General features: G+C 41.0%; 1 long non-coding RNA gene across 1 annotated transcript in view; it reads left to right on the top strand.

Moving 5' to 3' along the window:
- The first annotated feature begins 541 nt into the window (after positions 1-541).
- LOC122862922 overlaps positions 542-20,220 on the top strand; it is a 40,524-nt gene continuing 20,845 nt past the window's right edge. Inside the window, exons 1-2 of the long non-coding RNA XR_006374876.1 lie at positions 542-609; positions 14,398-14,511. This is a non-coding gene — a long non-coding RNA (uncharacterized LOC122862922). The remainder of the gene's footprint in view (positions 610-14,397; positions 14,512-20,220) is intronic.

The following is a 20,220-nucleotide window of genomic DNA, read 5'->3' as shown; positions in this document are numbered from 1 at the left end:
TGCTAATTATTTTTAACAGCTTGCTGTCTACTGGCTGCGTCCCAGATTAATTTAAAACTGCTTGTGTCCAGCCAGTCCTAAAAAAAACTGGGCTTAATCCCACCCTCCTGGATAACAATCGCCCAATCTCCAAACTGCCTTTTATTTCGAAAAACTCATCTGAGCAGCTTCTTGCTGCTGTGGAAAACAATAATACCTTTGAAAAGTTCCAATCTGGCTTTCGTCAACACCACTGCACTGAGACAGCCCTTCTCAAAGTCACTAATGCTCAATTCTTGTGCTGCTGGACTGTAAGTGCTGCCTTTGACACAACTGATCATGGCATTCTCTTAGATAGACTGAGGCACTGGGTGGGCATATCTGGCATTGCACTAGACTGGTTCTTATCTTATCTGTCCAATAGGAAATTCTGGGATTTACTCTTGTCCATGATCACATGCCCCAGAAAGGGCACCTCCTGTTTTACCCATTGTAATTTGCTAAAACTAACTTTGTGATAGTTATCAGCCACATGCTGTAATAGTTTTGTTGTGTCTTTTTCACAGGCCTCTCTTGTTGGTGAGCAGATCATCAAATCATCAACATATTGCAAGAGAGCACTCCCCCCTGGTAAGGTTGGACCCTCCAGGTTTTATTTTAATGCTGCAGCAATGGATATTGAGTTTTACATGGTCTGTATTTCACACTTTGTCTTAATGTTAGTAATGTTTTATATAAAGCACTTTGAATTGCCTCATTGTTGAAATGAATGAATAGATCTGTTTTGTCCTCCAAAAGGACAAACGCGGCAAAAGCGGCTCAAAACATACCAGGTTAGGTTTTCATTATATGTAAAGAAAACAAACAGTTTTGAATGGTGCCCTTTAAATAAATATGCCTTCACTGGTTCATGTGTTGACATCCCATCCTCATCACCAAACTGTGGTGGCACTTTAAAGATGAATTCACAACGAACGAGTTTATTGTAATATTCAGTCACACATTTGCAATTGGACCACTGAGCTTGCTAGGCTAAGAGATACTGAATGAAGTTTAGATAATGGTACTTACATACATATTCTCACCCTTGGCAAGTGTCCTTAAACACACAGTGTATTTTCTGTATATTCACAACCTTATGTCTTGAGAGTCTCTTTCTCACTCTGTCTGCTGGATATCAAGAGTTGCAGATAACACTGGCTGAGAAGCAGAAGGCTGAATTCCAGACCTTGTATGACTTTGCTTTTGACAACAATGGCTGAGAAGCCAAAAGATGAAATCCACCGGAAGCAGAAAAAGGTTCATAGACAGTATTATGTCTAATATATGACAGTATAAAGTGAATACAGTTTTAAACTGCCAATACAATTAACAAGAAATGTTAAGTCACTCCAAACAGAGGTCTGCATGCCCTGATGAATTAAAAGGGAAGGGAAGGAGAAGCATATGGCGAGGTGTCTCATTGTACTTACACTAAACTATTAGTCTACCCCCTGCTCATAAAAGTCTTTGAGCCCACCATGCAAAAAAGGACATGAGTCATTCCAGACATATTATGAACTCTGCCAGACAAGATGGAGGACAGCCTTTGAGCCTTGACAGCGCTCACCCCTTCAGTGAAATTGCCCTCCCTCTTCTTCTGAGAGTTTGTGCAGGGGGTCACTTGCCTGTGCTTCTTTGAAATGACACATAAGTCAGGCCAGGAAAGAAATAAATTCCGCTCATTTACACAGAAAGGCAGAGAAGTTCCACTTTCAATCAAAGCAGCTGGAAGGACCATGCATCTCGGTGACATTTCAGAAATCTGTGAATAAACTTCTGCCCCTCCCAGAGCAGCGGGGTCATGTCTATCAGCTCCATCTTCTCATGTCCAACCTTGGGGGAGGCCTCGACCTGCTGTCCCAGAGGGCAGACATAGACTGACAGACACAGAGGCAGACCCGGAGAGGAACCTGTCGCTATGCTAATGCAGTGGCAGCTATCAGGCGCCACAGTGACACTACCCTGCCCGCCCGACTCAGCGCACTCAGGGGACAGCCAGCAGATTTTTTCACTTCCATAGGCAGCCTTCATTTTCCACACTACTGGAAATTGGACACTGTCATCTGTTATTGAGTGTCTGGGCTTCAAAGACTATCTCCGTATGGGAAAGTGAATGCAGTGCTTTCTGTTATGAGCAGGATTACAGGGTTCTGTGATGGGCCAGTAAGTCATACCTGAAGATAGGCTGTTAGCAAATGAAAGACCTCATTCATCCGTTTTTATTCTATGTGTTGTTTTAATGGAAAGTGGGTTAAAACAGAAGTCTACAGTCCCTATAAAAACTAATTATACCTCCTTGGAAATTATCGTGTTATATTGTCTTAAAATACTAAATCAAAGTACATTTTACGTTTTATTTGATCAACAGAAAAATATCCTTTAACATCAAAGTGAAACACATCTCTACAAAGCTGCTAAATACTTGTTTGCATAGGTATTCATGGCCTCAAAGTCAGTATTTAGTAGAATCACTTTTTGCAGCAGTTACAGCCTTGAGCGTATGTAGATAGAGACCTATCTGCTTTGCTGCAATTAAATCCCATTCTTCTTTCCAGAACTGAAGCTCTGTCAGGTTGCATGGGGAATTTGAGTGAACAGCCTTCAAGTCTTCAAGCCCAGCCACAAATTCCACCACTACAGGACATTAATATTGTTTTTGAGCCATTGTTGTGTAGCTTTAGCTTTATGTTGGGCTCATTGTCTTGCTGGAAAACATGCTGCCACCATCATGTTTCACAGTGGGGATGGTATGTTCATGATGTGCAGTGTAACATTTAGTGTGACATTTAGTCTGATGGCTAAAGCCAAGGGTAGGCTTATGTTGGGATTCAGGTAGGGCAGGTGTGGTTATAAGCAAAATATTTATGAATATTAATAATGGTTTAATAAGAACAGGGCACCACCCTGGGATCAGGGACTAATAACCAAACTTGAAAAACAGTCTCAAAAGGTGGCTGCCCCATTAGAAATGCTGATATTTAAAGTACTATCTTATATTAATAATGGACAGTGAAGGGGAAATCCGAGCACTGACCGTCACAACCAGCTCTTTACAATAGTTTATTTAACTTTAGCACTAATTAATAATCAATAACATCAGCCAACAACCACTATCATCTACTCGAAACACAACAAGCATACAGCAATCAGCAAGCATGTAAAATGCGTGTGTATAGAAGTGTAGGTGCGTGGGACAATAGAGAAGGGGGAAGCGAGGAGACCATGCACAGCACACGTAACCACGTGTGTGCGTGGTCGTCACACACAGATCCAAAATGGTGGGCAGACCCATGAAACGCAAATAAAAGAGGGAGAGCTAAACTGGAGGACACGATCTATTTGTCTTCAAGATGGCATGGAGCGTAACTCCACATTAACTGGGTTATTTGAGATGTGTGTAGATGTATGCAAATGCATGTGGGTTAGTGAAGAGGAGAGAGAGGAAGAAAAGCACACAGAGTAATAAAGGTACAGAAGATCTGAAATGTCATGGTAAGACAATAGCTGTCCCTTTATCACACAGGAACCCGACAGCTAACTTTCATTCAGCAGCTGTGTTACTGGACTTTGGTCTGAAAGCACAGTTATTAGCTTCCACAGTGGCTAAAACTAACAGTTAAACGGCCCAGCGATATGGTACTGATACACAATAGAAAGTGCTAAGCACAAAAACACAGCAGAAACGCAACACGTTACTTTCCACAATAATGCTAAATACAATTCACAACAGATGAAGCTTAAATTAAATAACAGTTATAAAAATCTATCTCTGCCCAGACACAAGCCTCTTACTTTAGATCGCTCTTGATAGTGATTTAATGCATCAGGCCGTTGGGATTATCCTCTCAGGCTTGGATGCTGATGTAGCCGGGTCCCGCGCTGTCTGTGGATTCAACGGCAAAACTGTTCCTTGGGGCGGCAGCAGGGGGAAGCAGCAGTCGACTTTTAGTGGGGAAGAGGGCAGGGCTCAGCAGTTATTCTTCTCTCCGTGAAGAAAAACAGTAAATCCGTATCTTCGTTCTGCAGGTAAAGATTGTTATGTGGAGTATAACAATCGGGATACAAAAAGTGTGGAAACACAGCAAACACTCTGTTGCTTGTTAAGAATTAAAGTTCAACGTTGAGCGCCTCCTTTAGTAACTGGAGTTACAGTGGAAAGACGGGGTTTGACCAGTGTGCTGTGAGTTTACAGGGTGTGATATGATGATGTCATCAGGGCTTCCTGCGCTCCAGTGATGGCTCGTCCAGTAGGAATCCAGGGTTTGGATTCAAGCTTAAATCTTGCACACAGGTGTGACTTAATGGACCTGCAGGGATTTGGTGCTATTTTACTGTTTGGCCTTTGTTTTCCCATTCAGGCCTCTTAGTCAAGGCTTTACCTTTTCCATGTAGGCCTCAGTCTTTGTTCTCCACACGTAGAGGGAAAGGGGATACCCACCTACCACCATACAAGTCTGTGCCACTGCAAGCTCACTGCAAACCAAAAAACACATTACTACATCGCCACCTTGGAATGATATTATATCTGCGTTCTGAGCAGTTTTGAGATAGAGCTTCAAAGTTTTTGCATTCCAATTAGTGAAAGTGATGTGTAGTACGAGTCTCTTTCATACATGAAAATGACAGCTGCCACTGAGCAGTCATGACAAAGAAGCAGAACCCGATTAGTCCTCTTGTGTGAATTCCAAGTGCTGATTGGCTCACAAGTAGACCCAAGTTAGAGTTTGACTTTGGAGATAGAACCTTTGTTTTCCCAAATAAAAAGTCCAAAAATGCATACAACTTAAAACAAACACCCTCACATGATGTTAATAAATTGTCACAGAATAAGAATAACTAATTTTGACAAAAATGTCAGATCGAACCTCATAATTTCCATGGTGACAACATGTTAAAATATGCATAGGTTCGCCACATGCCATGTAGAGGGAGGGTGGCCCTTAACTTGTGCTCCAAGAACTAGATTAAAGAGAAATCAAATGAGAAGTTAGGTAGCCTCTAATACTACAACAAGAACACAAATAAAAGCAAACAAATGGTCCAGCACAAAGATAGAATAAATCAAGAAGCAGGACAGCAGCTATCAACAGGCAATAATAAATCAATTAAAAAAACAATCCTGGGGAAATAAAACCATTGTATTAAAATGTCTACCTGACTTCTATTATACATCCCCAGACGACTACAGGACACTGTGACACAACTGCTCCTAGAGCAGTCACAAAAACATTACTACAAGCAATGATTTAAAAAACACAAAACCAGTGTTAAAATTTAATTAAACAAAATACCTCACAACCTGCAGTTTGTACTCTCTTCAAGTAGGCTTGGCCTGTTCAAGGTGTGAGGGTAAAAACAAACAGAACTGTCAGTGTACAGTGGTTGGAGTTGCTAATTAGTTAGTTAGTTCCAAGCCAAATGTTAACGTACCTCACCACTGCAAAGGAAGAGAAAGAACCATCTTAAATCAGTCAGGTAGCATTAAGTTTGTCAGGACAGCAACTAAACACTACCTGAACTGAGCTTAAACAGTCACACCTATCTAAGGGCTTCCTAAGGCCATAAGTTACCTGTCACCCTACAATTAACTAAAACCCCTTGACTACACACAGGTGATCTATATTAAACCAATCATGTGACTTCTAAAAACCAATCAGCTGCACCACCGATTATTTATGTGGGTCCTATTAAAGGGGGTCAATAGTTTTTTGTATTTTATAATTGTAATTAATTTAGATCACTTTGTAGAGATCTGCTTTTACTTTGACAATAAAAAATATTTGTTGCAGTGTGGAAAAAAGCCACATTTAATCTACTTTTACTCAATGTTGTAATACATAAAATAAATAGGCACATTTCAGTGGCAAATATCACATGACACGCAGAGAAACAACAACGATACAACTTCAACAGCTTTTTCCCATTTCCTCCAGGCATCAGTTAAAGTCACTATAAAATTTTGAGATCCAGTGGATGAATCAACATAATAAAAGAGCAAGACATCCATCATCCACCTAATTACCTCTCAAGCCAAATTAGAAGGTGTCAACAAAAAGGTCAAGGTTGCTTTAGCACCGGTGTTCATCCTCACTAAAATGTAGCAGGACGTTCACCTGTTTTTGATGCTTTGTTTCCTCATGCTTTTCCTGTAGTGGTGGGGCTTTTCACACATTTGGTGCTGTCAGTGGCAAGAAGCCTGAAATGCCTTTAAATCATAACTTAAATAACCCTTCCTGTGACAGCCTTCACAACCTGCGAGGGGATATATATGCCATGCTACCCAGGGCCTATTTAATAATACTCAAGGGATTGCATCTTGGCAAGCAATGATTGTGTTCTGCATGAATAGTAAATGTCACACTATGTACAGGTGTGCTAAATCAACAGTAAACCTTTGCTTGCCAGGAATAAAACACACTAACCCATCAAGATTAAAAGTTTTAGCTCCATGATTAGTGTTCCCTGTGTATTATCACAGCCTCGCAGATTGTGAACTGTGCAAAAAATGCACAACAATCGTCTCCCTTAATTAATCACTGATTCAGTGCACCACCCTGGGAGCACGCTAGTGACCCAAATCAAACATCCCCACAATTGTGCGTGACCAACAGGTGCATTTTGGGTCTGGCAAAGATGCTCATGGTGGATCCTCATGGAAGTTTTTATTGGACTTTGTTAGTTGAAACCCACAGAAGACAATCCACAAATGTGCACCATGACCCACAAATATTTCACTATGCTACACTACAAACATGTATTTTGTATTTGTGTTGTGTAAAGTCATATCCACAAAAATACAGAGCAATTTGCAAATATGCATAACTTACGCTGGAAAAACGTATTTTAATTTCACATGAAAATGCTATAGGTTTTACAAATGTAAATAGTTTCACCACAACAAATACATGTAAAGTGATATTTACACATTTGTAGATCCATTTTTGCCAAAACATAAAAACACAGATACACACACACACACACACACACACCACCATAGTTACCATTGAGGTCTCCATGGTCTGGATGTCTGGATAAAAGTGAATTTTGTAAATTACGTCATTTTAAGTGCCCCTGTGGATATTAAGTATTTGACAGCTGTAATGAAACGGTCAAAAGTGAGTGAATCTATTGAAGCACTATTGTGTAAAAATCCATCTAGAGTTAGATTTATCTCTCAGTAAAGATGTGCACCTGCTTGGGTTACTGGCAGTAACACAGGAAGGTCGGAAAAAATCAGAGCAGTATGAATAACATCAGGCAATTTTGGTTGATAATGTAATTTCTTAAACTTGGTATATATTGTGTGTTGTTTGTAGATCTATGTAGTATACAGTACATTAAAGTGGTCATATTATGTTTTTGGCTTTCCCCTTTCCTTTATTGTGTTATATATCTTTTTTTGTGCATGTAATACGTTTGCAAAGTAAAAAAGCCCAAAGTCCACCCCAAAGGGAGTTACCCTCTTCCACAGAAAACACTGCTCCTGAACTGCCTGAAAACAGCTCGACTGTAGTCCAGCCTTTACTTCTGTAACGTATCTACGTCACTATGTAACATCATGCACATAATGCACAAATTGAGCAGTTTCCACAAGTACACCTAAATATGAAATTAAAATAACGTTAGATACCCTCCAGGCAGTCAATAGGCATAAAGTTGTTACTGTGATGTAGAAACAGTGCACAGTTAAAAGGTTCCATATGAAAGATAAATTAGTTACAAATTAATAACTTACCACTCTGAAACATCTTGCTACAGTCTAGGTTGTGAAGCTGGTTCGGGTTGTTCTGCCTGTTTTTTGGTATCAGACTCGGGTTCGAACATGTACGGCTGAACCGAAGCCATAGTTACTCGCTGAAGCGCCTTTGTTTTGGATCACACTACCTTGCTCGTCAGGACCCGCCCTACTCTGCTTCTGATTGCCTAGTAGTCCTTACCTAGGTACTGCGCATGTGCAACTCTCAACAAAGATCGAATAGAAGTTAAGATGCCTCACTCAGTAGCTGAAACGGAGCGTTCAAGACACACAGAGAAAAGAGGTGCTGCAGCAATGTGCAGTGTTTTTTGAAAATGAAACCATGTAAACCTATTCTGGTACAACCCCAAAATAAAATTATGAACCTGAAAATGAGCATAATATGATCACTTTAATATGTAGGATAGCAGATTTCACCAAGGGTTGTTTGGGCTTGAGTTAATAGGCACGTTAACCAACCACAATGGAACGTAGACACATTAACTAGCCAAATTGAAATGTATCAATGCACAGTAAATATGGAGAAACAAATCTGATCTACTGTATTGTAAAGTGTTAGCTAATGTTATTTCACAGATAGAAATTGTGTTAACTGTTTTTAGACTTGATCTTTAACTTTTGATTTTGCCAAGGACTTCTATTGAGTCAGTGAATCAGCATTTGGTTTCCATAGTAACACTAATGTGACTGGAAGAATTACAACTGTGGTGCTGATTTGTATCAAGCTGCATAGCGGGCCTCTAGGGAATTGTAGTTTTTTGGAAATATTAATGCTTTTTAAAGGATTGGAAATTGTAAATAGTGAATTGAGAGTACACTGGGGCATTTAAGGGATGGTTTACACATTTGTGTAATCAGATTTTAAATATCTAATTGTTAAATGGGCGAAAATTGATTTTAACCATAACCATATTTATTTGTCCTGTGCAATTAATTATATCTATATTTATCTGCAATTTATATATATATATATATATATATATATATATATATATATATATATATATATATATATATATATATACACAGTGGTGTGCAAAAGTGTTTGCCCGCTTCCTGATTTCTTAATTTTTTGCATGTTTGTCACACTTAAATGTTTCAGATCATCAAACAAATTTAAATATTAGTCAAAGATAACACAAGTAAACACAAAATGCAGTTTTTAAATGAAGGTTGTTATTAAGGGAAAACAAAATCCAAACCTACATGGCCCTGTGTGAAATAGTGATTGCCCCCTAAACCTAATAATTGGTTGGGTCATCCTTAGCAGCAACAACTGCAATCAAGCATTTGCGATAACTTGCAATGAGTCTTTTACAGCGCTGTGGAGGAATTTTGACCCACTCATCTTTGCAGAATTGTTGTAATTCAGCCACATTGGAGGGTTTTCGAGCATGAACTGCCTTTTTAAGGTTATGCCACAGCATCTCAATAGGATTCAGGTCAGGACTTTGACTAGGCCACTCCAAAGTCTTCATTTTGTTCTTCTTCTTCGTCTGTCAGCCATACTAGAATGCTGTATCAAACTCACATCTGAATCCATATAAGGTTCAGCTATTATGCAACAGATGTTGAATAAACATTTGCAAACAGTTTGCTAAACTTTTCTCCACTAGGCCACTCCAAAGTCTTCATTTTGCTCTTCTTCAGCCATTCAGAGACCCCACAACAACATCCAAAGAACTGCAGGCCTCACTTGCCTCAGTTAAGGTCAGTGTTTATGGCTCCACCATAAGAAAGAGACTGGGCAAAAATGGCCTGCATGGCAGAGTTCCAAGACGAAAACCACTGCTGAGCAAAAAGAACATTAAGGCTCGTCTCATTTTTGCCAGAAAACATCTTGATGATCCCCAAGACTTTTGGGAAAGCTCACTGCACTCCACGAGCGCAGTGAGCTTCTAGCAGCACAAATGAACCAGCTGCTAAGGGATGGGACACACCCTGAATGGCTTACCAAAGGGCGTACAATACTGATCCTGAAGGATCCCGCAAAGGGTACAGTCCCATCCAACTATCGGCCAATAACCTGTCTCTCCACAACATGGAAGCTCATGTCAGGCATCATCGCGGCTAAGATAAGTGGACACATGGATCAATACATGAGCAAAGCACAGAAGGGCATCGGCAAAGGAACCAGAGGAGCAAAACACCAACTCCTGGTTGACAGAACAGTCACCCAAGACTGCAGAACCCGACACACCAACCTATGCACTGCCTGGATTGATTACAAGAAAGCATATGACTCAATGCCACACACATGGATCACTGAATGCTTGGAGATGTACAACATCAACAGGACTCTAAGAGACTTCATTGCAAACTCGATGAGGCTGTGGAAAATCACCCTTGAGGCCAATGGCAATGGCAAGCCACTTGCACAAGTATCCATCAAATGTGGCATATACCAAGGAGATGCTCTGTCCCTACTGCTGTTCTGCATAGGTCTGAACCCCCTCAGCCAAATAATCAACAAGACTGGCTATGGATACCGACTCAGGAACGGGGCCACCATCAATCACCTCCTCTACATGGATGACATCAAGCTATACGCTAAGAGCGAGCGGGACATCGACTCACTGATCCACACCACCAGGATCTACAGCTCTGACATTGGGATGTCATTCGGGCTTGAGAAGTGCAGTCGAATGGTGACAAAGAGAGGGAAGGTAGTCCACACAGAAGGAGTCTCACTCCCAGAAGGAACAATAGCAGACATTGAGGATGGTTACAAGTACCTTGGCAACCTCGAAGAGGCAACAAGGAAGACGGCAACGGCCAAATACCTCCAACGAGTAAGGCAAGTCCTAAGAAGTCAGCTCAATGGCAAGAACAAGGCCCAGGCAATAAACAGCTACGCCCTGCCAGTGATCAGATACCCTGCGGGAATAATAAGGTGGCCAAAGGAAGAGATACAGACCACAGACGTTAAGACGCGAAAGCTCCTCACCATGCATGGAGGGTTCCATCCCAAATCCAGCACCCTGAGACTGTACGCTAGCCGTAAGGAAGGCGGCCGTGGACTAGTGAGTGTGAGAGCCACTATCCAGGATGAAACATCCAAGATCCACAAGTACATCCAAGATAAGGCCCCAACAGATGACGTGCTCAGGGAATGTCTCAGGCAATGGGGAACAGAGGAAGACGTGCTGGAGGAGGGAACATCATGGGAGGACAAACCCCTACATGGGATGTACCACCGGAACATAACTGAAGTGGCTGATATCAAGAACTCCTACCAATGGCTAGAGCGGGCTGGATTGAAGGACAGCACAGAGGCACTCATCATGGTTGCACAGGAGCAGGCCCTGAGCACCAGAGCAATAGAGGCCCAGATCTACCACACCAGACAAGACCCAAGGTGTAGGCTGTGCAAAGAGGCCCCTGAGACAATCCAGCACATAACTGCAGGGTGTAAGATGCTGGCAGGAAAAGCATACATGGAGCGCCATAACCAAGTAGCTGGCATAGTGTACAGGAACATCTGCACTGAGTATGGACTGGAAACCCCGAGGTCAAAGTGGGAAACACCTCCAAAGGTGGTAGAGAATGACCGAGCCAAGATCCTGTGGGACTTCCAGATCCAGACTGACAGAATGGTAATGGCGAACCAGCCTGACATCGTGGTGGTTGACAAACAGTAGAGGAAAGCCGTTGTGGTTGACGTGGCGATACCAAGCAATGGCAACATCAGGAAGAAGGAACATGAGAAACTAGAGAAGTACCAAGGGCTCAGAGAAGAGCTGGAGAAGGCCTTGAAGGTGAAGGCAACAGTGGTGCCTGTGGTCATTGGAGCACTCGGGGCAGTGACCCCCAAACTGGAGGAGTGGCTACAGCAGATCCCTGGAAGAACACCAGACATCTCGGTCCAGAAGAGTGTAGTACTGGGAACAGCAAAGATACTGCGCAGAACCCTCAAGCTCCCAGGCCTCTGGTAGAGGACCCGAGCTCGAAGGATGAGACCACCCGCGGAGGGTGAAGGACAAAGTTTTTTTTTATATATATATATATATATATATATATATATATATATATATATATATATATATATATATATATGCATATATATATATATGCATATATGCATATATATATATATGTATCATTTAAATTATACTTACCTGTGAAATTATTTTCTGTGCAATTACATTTATTTACACTGCTGTATCCTATGCATTACAGAATCAACTAACTCACAACTGATTTGCATTACCTGATATGTGTTTGGAGAAAATTGTTAATCAGTTGCTTCCTTGATTATATTTACTGGCAATGTTTTGTTCCGAAGCAGGAAATGTGACAATTCCTGTACCACAGCTGGGAAGTATGGGTTGATGGCGGGAAGTAGCTTCCTCAGAGAAATGTTTGTTTTCTTTTAATGGATGTAATCTTATGCAGGGAATAAAACCATTTTGTCTTTCCTGTAAAACAAAGGCAGTTATCGCAGAAAGTATCGCCTCCTTTAGTGAGGGGAAAGAAGAAATGGTATGTCAGTCGTGGAGATGGAGATTAATGGCTGTTTAAAATGTTTCTGAAGAATGTGAGCGGAGTGAGAGAGGAGGACATCTGGGTACCTAGCCCTGTGAGTGCATTCCCATGTCCAACACCTTGGATTACAGCCCTCTGGGTCATTAACAGAGCTACTGCGGGTGTGTTAGAATTGGAAATCTATTCATCTGCTTTTTTCATACTGATTTGTGGTGGCTGACCCCCCCTCCCGTCTTTTAGCGGCAGAATACTGTTACTGATCAGTAACAGTATTCTGGACAGAAACAGTACAGGAAGCAACCTGGCAAGCCTCAACAGTGCTTTGTAAGCCCCTTTAGCTCTCATAAAACTCCCACTCTTCTACTTGTGTGGCAACAAAACTTCACACATGTAGATAACAAAGCATTGTCATTCTTCTTCGTCAACACATCTCTGCACTGGCAGTCGGCTGCTCCGCCATGCTTCAGTGCACAGTGACTGTAGAGAGGCTGGGAGCCATTTCCAGCCATCTCTGAGAGCGTAACAGAGATCCCTTCCAGTAATTAGACTATAAATGGAGCTGCCTGGTTTATCTTCTCTACTGCATTCCCCTCCTCTTTAACACAGTTCTTCTCGATTATCTCAGGATGATTATAGTAGCACTTTCTGCTACCACAACCATTTAAAAAATGCAACAGAGGATTGAGGGAGCAACGTCTGTAGGAGGAGAGGCCTCATGGCTATGTAGTGTGTGATGAGGGGGGTCAGGGGACACAGGGAACACTGACTGACCACTGCTCAGTGTAGCATGGATAGCGACGTAGAGCTGGTAGTCAGAGCTAACCAGCCATGCGCAGCTACTCTCAGACTATCTGTTTCTCTGCTAGAAAGACAGGGAATCGGGTGGAGCTTTGACAGTCACTAGAAGCATGTTTATGGTCCCTTTGATAGAGTCACTGTGTGCGTACCTGTGTTGTATAACATTTTTGTTCCTGGCATTTATCAGACTTGTTAATGCTACCATCGCCTACAGTATGTGTGAGAGGCACAAACTGGTGCTAAGGTCAGCCAATGTTCTGCCATTTATACTTTTATACATACATTTATACTAGCATGGCAGCTGACATATGTAATAGAACCTTGGAGTCTTGACTATTTCATCATGGTTAGGGAGGGGCGAGAGAATTCGGCGAATCAAACTTTCAAATCCAAGCAGACACATACAAGCTAATTTTAAACAGAAAAAGTTTTTACAAACAATATGTGTACATTGGAAAAATTTCCTGTATCAACAACATATGCCAACAAGAATGCCTATGAATGCCTCTTCCTCTTTTAAGGGTTAATTCACCAAAATTAAAAAAAAGCATATTTTATTACTAACCTCTATCAAGGCATGCAGATAGATTTGGTTTTATTTGACCAGGTTTTGAGATATCTCTCTGAGTTTTTTTGCTCCAGCCCAATACAATGGAGGTGAATGGTGTTTTGCTTGTAGTGCCCACAGCATTGAAAAACTGCATTTAAACTCAACAGCAACATCAGAACAGGAACAATGTACCAGATTCAGTTCTCAAACTAAACACAGAGAGAAAGATTGTGAAATGTGTACAGATAAGATCAGTGAAGGGCTGATCGTTATGTTCAGTGGAGCTGAATAATCTCCCTCCTCTTCATCATTTTGTTGTTTGTTCTTGATTTACATGTCTCATTTTCACACAAGACAATTGCTGCCATTATTGCTCATAACAAATAGTACTGTTGCCATTATATTACTTTTAACTTCACTTGTCCATGCCCATTATTATCAAACTGTTCATGACACATCACCATTGAGGGAGAAACTAATAGCAATTTTATGCTGCTGTAATTTGTTCCTAAGTGCTGCTCTTTGCTACTGATTTCACTGACAAATAAAATTGCCCAGATATGATAATATTTATGGTATATTTATAAGTGCAGTAAAAGGAGGTTTTGGGAGAATCAGTAGGTGAAATAATTGCCAGCTGCATGGCAGTTGCCCTGCTGCGTATTGCAGATGAAACTCAGTTCAGCCTGAGTGTGATTCTGTGCAGACGTCCTGCTGCTGATGATAATGGGACGTTGGGCCCTTATTGGCCTGTCAGCTGTTACAGATGTGCAATTCCCTCCTGTAGGTCACCCCTAGGCTGCAGCAGCTGCCTCTGTCTGCTCATCGCTCCTCGCCTACGTTTCCCCGTCCTCCCATGATGGTGGCACTGAACGCCAGCCAAGCCAGCTCGGCCCTCCAGGTCAGTTGCTCCCACATCCGCCCGTTGCCTCAGGATGAGATGGGCGCTCATTTACAACTGTCACACATCATGGGGAAGCTTCACCACTGCAAAACGTTTGCTAATCAAAATCCCATTACTGTTTTTTGCCTTTGATTTCCCCAAAGTCTCTCTCAGACTGGAGGTTTTCAGTAGCCAAGACTGATAGGGTGTGGCAGAAAGCCACTGGCAGCAGGTGATGAATCAAGGGGATGTACGAGCCAGTGTGAGCTGTAATTTTATTAACTGCAGCCCATGATGGATCATCCTCCCCTCACTCTACCCCCCAAAATAAATGTCTGCTGCATAAACAAGTCTTAAAAAAAACGCAGGAGCAAGGTGATGTGGTTGTTAACATTATGCTGAATTCCCCTCTGTCTAATGAGCAAACAACAGTGATGTGATCCATTTCCACGGGCCCCGGCCTTGATTTCCTGGGGAATTATGGGCCTTGGTAGAACCGTAGGGAGAGTGTATACTGATACTTCAGCTTCGGCTTCTAATGTATTCCACTCTCACTCTCCCTTAATGTGCCTCTTCATACATTCTACTTGTCAGCTTATGAAGACCTGTCCATTCCTCTCTCCCCCTCCAAAACATAAAGCATTATTCCATCATCTTTACGTTCCTCTTGGATCGCCTGCAAAATTACCACCATAACTATTCCAAAATAGTACAGGGGTCATACAACGACTGCAGGGAGCTTTCACCTGCCCTTTTTTCTTTATTTTACAAGAGCTAACTTCTTTTTCATGCATTTAAATGTCTGTGTCTTTTCCAACGTACTAAAATATGATTTTCTGACAGGTGCAATGTCATAAACACATACAAATACTAGGCCTATTGCTACAAAGCACAGGAATCATTACATTGCCCAGGGGGGGGTTTCTTTGAAATCCTACTGGAATGAAAGTTAATGTATAAACTTTGGTTGCCACAGCAATTCACAGGACAATAGTCTCTGTCAAGTAATATCTTAAAGTGAGTAGTATGACTGACCGACCAGCTCTGGTGCAAATGGAGCAGGAAAGAATTCTCCATGCATTCACTACACTTTAATATTGAGCTTTTGGCAAGTGTGCAAGTGCAACTTTGCACACAGCAAGGCCATTATTTTCAATGGAGAGTGTGCTGTGCTCTCCTGAGTCACTGCCAGAGCTGCGCACACTGCCTGGATTATTTTATTTAACCATTATTTAACCAGGATAGGTCCTATCGAGATTAAAAATCTCTTTTTCAAGGGAGTCCAAGATAGGCAGTAGCACTAGATAAAAACAAGAGATTGTAAACAGACACAAAACAGAAGAACATACAATACTACAATATATAACATCTCAAGGAACAAAGTGCAGTACAAGCCATAATATCAGTTTAAGCACCGACACCCCAACGATTCTGTCTCCACGTCCTTCAAAATGGATTTAAAAGCATTCAAAGAAATCAAATCATGGCAAAAAATTCTGCAATATATTCCAGTCTGAAAGTGTAGAATACCTAAAAGCCCTTTCCCACTCTCTGTATGAACATTTGATACAGACAATATATAAAAGTTCTATGACCGCAAAGAGTACTGTCCATCACTTAACGCTTTGCAGTTCATGGTGAATCTAAGGGAAGCATGGTAAGTTGTTTCAATCATGTCATGGTTTTCGGTTTGTGTTCTCTTATTTCCTGTTTTATTTTGAAATAGCCTCCTTCCCTCAAGTGTCTTTTAGTGTTGCTTCCTGTGTTTGATTGTTTTCACCTGTGTCTTGATCAGTTTCAGCTTAAGCCTTCTTTTATTCATAAAATAATCAAACTGCATCTGCTCAGCCTCCGTTGTCTGCATTTGGGTCCTACTCCTGCTTTCCTGCTTGACATACCACACCAAATCATGTGCAATGTGGCAGAGGCTTGCATATATAAAAGATGCCCATAGACCAACACAGGTAAAAATGTGGCAGCAACAAGTTTTTTTGTTTTTTTTTTACATTAAAGAGGCAATAAGTAAGATTTGGCCAGAATTGCAGTTTAAAACATTAAAAAAATGAACTAACCTTATCAACATAATGTGAAGAAGTAACAGTTCTGACATCATGTCAAAAACATCTATGGATTGTGTTGCAGAGATATCTACTGTAATTAGCATGCTAAACCACTAGCCCTGGCCCATCCTGTGTTGTAATACCACTTGAGCCTCGAGAGATGATAGTGACGATAGAGTCACTGTAGCATCCAGTCTGCCCTCAGTCCAACATGAGAGGACGAAGAAGTAAAGCTGCACCGAGCTCTTGATGCTGCTGCACTATGTTCGCTTCTCGACCTCTCATTCCACCGCTACCACTATTTGTCTTCTGCCAACACTTGATCTGACTGTAGCATTGATAAGCTCCAACTCTACTGCTTCTTTTATTTGTACTTTTTTTAAGTTTTGGTGTGATTTATTATCACTCTACAGCGACGCAGCATGTTCCCTGCTCTCTGGTCGGGAGCTCCTCCATATAACATTACACACACACACACACACACTGTAATAAAACCTTTGCGAGTAAAGACTAATACTTTATCAATACACCTGTTCAACAAGCATAAACATGTAAACGTGTAGAAAGTGATATTTTAATCTGCTCTGTCTGCAGCCTCTCACAAGCACAGCACGCTAGCTCGGCTAATAGAAAATTGTTACAAGCTAAAACGAAAGCTGTATGTATGTATGTTAGTCTAACTGTTTAGCCATGTATCTTAAAATTTAGCAAATTCTTGTAAACTTAGCTGCTGGCTGAGACAGAGGGGGAGGTGAAATGTGCCCTATTTGTTTGGAGCATGAGGCCAGGAATATTGCCCCTTTTAAAAGAAAAACACAACTCTAAAATAGAAACTTAATTTAAGCTTCAGTTTTTTCACTAAACACTGTACATGTAGCTTCACCAAGCACTGTACATGTGGCTTAAAAGTAAGGGAATCATCAATCAGAATTTCCAGATATTTAGAGGAGTTAACCTTCTCAATGGCCTTTCCCTTAACCACTGAATGGATATTTTGTGGCCTACACTTGGCATTAGAAAATAACATAAGCTTGGTCTTATCACCATTGAGAACAAGTTTCAGTTGAGACAGGGTGTTGTGGACAACATTAAAAACACTTTGCAAGTGGTCAGCTGCTTCAGCAAGGGTTGGCGCACAGCAGTAAATAACTGTATCATCAGCATAAAACTGAAAATGAGCATCTGTCACATCTTGACCCAGATCATTTAGGGACATGGTGAACCACACTGGGCCAAGCACAGAGCCCTGTGGAACACCATTGCCCTGTGGAACATCAGAGCAATGACCATCATATCTGTTGCACTGAGACCTATAAGAGAAGTAGTTGGTCAGGTCCCGGTTGCCCTGAGAGACCTATGTTAAAAAGCCTCTGTTTAAGGATATTATGGTCAACCGTGTCAAAAGCCTTAGATAAATCAATAAGAAGTGCCAAGGAAATGTCATTTACCACCTTCAAAACTGCCGTAGTGGTGCTATGTTTTTAACTAAACCCTGACTGAGATGTGGATAAAATGTAATTTGAATATAAATCAAACCTTCAAGGATCTTGGATAATATAGACAATTTTGAAATTGGCCTGTAGTTTGTCGTCCCTTTTAACAAAGGGAGAACAAAAGCAGATTTCAGGTTAAAATACATAACCTTCATTTAAAAACTGCATTTTGTGTTTACTTGTGTTATCTTTGACTAATATTTAAATTAGTTTGATGATCTGAAACATTTAAGTGTGACAAACATGCAAAAAAATAAGAAATCAGCAAGGGGGCAAACACTTTTTCACACCACTGTATAAGAGGCTGCAATAAAATCAGCTGCCAATTTTAAAAAGTAGGGATCAATAAGATCTGGCTCATTTGCCTTTCCTGTGTTGAGAGCTTTCAGTGCTTTATGTACTTGCTGCCGAGTAAAAAGCTAAATTGAAGACCACCATTCATGGGAACATCGGGACAGGTTTTCACAGGTGCAGAGCAGTATGGATCAAACAGACAGCCAGAAGATATAAAATGTCCATCATAATGCAGGTAGGATAAGGGGTGAGAGATATTACTTACAGAAAGGAATTTAATGGCTTTCCAAAATCTCTTTGGATCATTTAGATTTTCAGTGGTCACTGACAAATAAAACTTTGCTTTTTTGATTGGAGAAGAGCATTTGTTTCTCAGTTGTCTAAAAATAAGCCAGTCAGTGCTGGAACCCCTGAACTTTGCCTTAGCCCAAGTTAAGTTGCGCTCACGAATGACATCCGAAAGGTCAGAGGAAAATCAAGGTTTATCCCCCCCTTAAACTTTATATCTCCTAAAAGGGGCATGTTTATTCATAATATGGGTATAAAAAAGGGAGCTGCTCAATTCTGCGATTTTTTAAATAAACAATTCATGATAAAACCTTTGTTCATTAAAATGTTTCAGATTTCTCTTGCAAATCAAGCATGGTTTTGTTTTAGGAAACCTGATATTCCTAACGACAGCAATAACACAATGGTTACTTAGGTCGTTGCAGAAAACACTGATAACAGAAAATTTATGTGGAACATTAGTCAAAATCAGGTCAACTAGATCGGACTTGTCAGGGCATTCAGGATGTGGGTGAGTGTGGGAGTTAATCAGCTGTGTAGGGTTCAAGGAATCACAAAGAGATTTAAAATCATCAGATACTGGGTTAAACCAATCCCAGTTTTATTCACCAGCTAAAATAATCTCACTGTAGTTGAGCCTAGATAAAAGCTCTCTCAAGGACTGTAGCACAGTGAGTGTGGCGGAAGAAGGCCTTTGTATGCGTAATTGAAAGCCACAACAATTGTACAAAGGCCCTCGGCAATTTCCACTTGCATCGTGTATACACGCATAAAGTACCCTTTGGCATTAGTAGGAGATGCCTTCAGAAACGATGTAATGTGACCCAACCTGGCCATTATAAAAACTGATTAATTCAGCATGTAGGAGTCAGGGATCCTCATACAGCTGAGAAAAGTTCCCAAGTCCAACCAACCAATTAATCAAAATGATGATGAATGGCTGTGTTGTTTTTGTAATTCGACACTTCAAGAACAATTTTTAAGCTCCTGAGATTGTGGTCTTGACTAAATACTGAAAAAGTTAGTGCTACAGACTTGAAACATGAGACTGGCTGACTGTTTCAGCAGTTAAACAAAACCAGTCTTTCTCTAACCTTAACACTAGAACTACCAGGAGTCGCTGTATACCTAAAACTGCCAACAGGTAAAATTTACCCACTATTAGAATGCATGGATTTTGTAATTATTTCTGCTACGCATTGCTCAAACACACTTTGCGCAGACATTCATCACCTTGGGTGTGCACTTCCCACAAACAGCATCCCAGCACTTCAGGCATTTACAGAATGTTTTATTGTATTTGCATTCCATCGTCACAGGTAATTTTCTCTTACGCTCTTCTGCATCTGTGAAGGGCACACCCACGCGTGGTGGCTCTTTTGATGCCATCCACTCTGCGCTGGTGTAGTTATATTTTAAACACAGTATGAATTTAAATGCAGCATACAATTTAGAAAAAAAGATTGACTATTGCACTGTTTTTATTGGCCTACATGATAATGTTGTGATTTACAATGTTTGAAGGGGGCACCCATCTGTGTAGGTGAGATCAATGAATTCAGAATTATCAAATAACTTTAATTAATAAAGTC

Source organism: Siniperca chuatsi, linkage group LG16 (assembly GCF_020085105.1).
Source record: "Siniperca chuatsi isolate FFG_IHB_CAS linkage group LG16, ASM2008510v1, whole genome shotgun sequence".
NCBI lineage: Eukaryota > Metazoa > Chordata > Actinopteri > Centrarchiformes > Sinipercidae > Siniperca > Siniperca chuatsi.
Note: the sequence above shows the minus strand (reverse complement) of the source record. Positions and strands in the feature narration are given on the sequence as shown.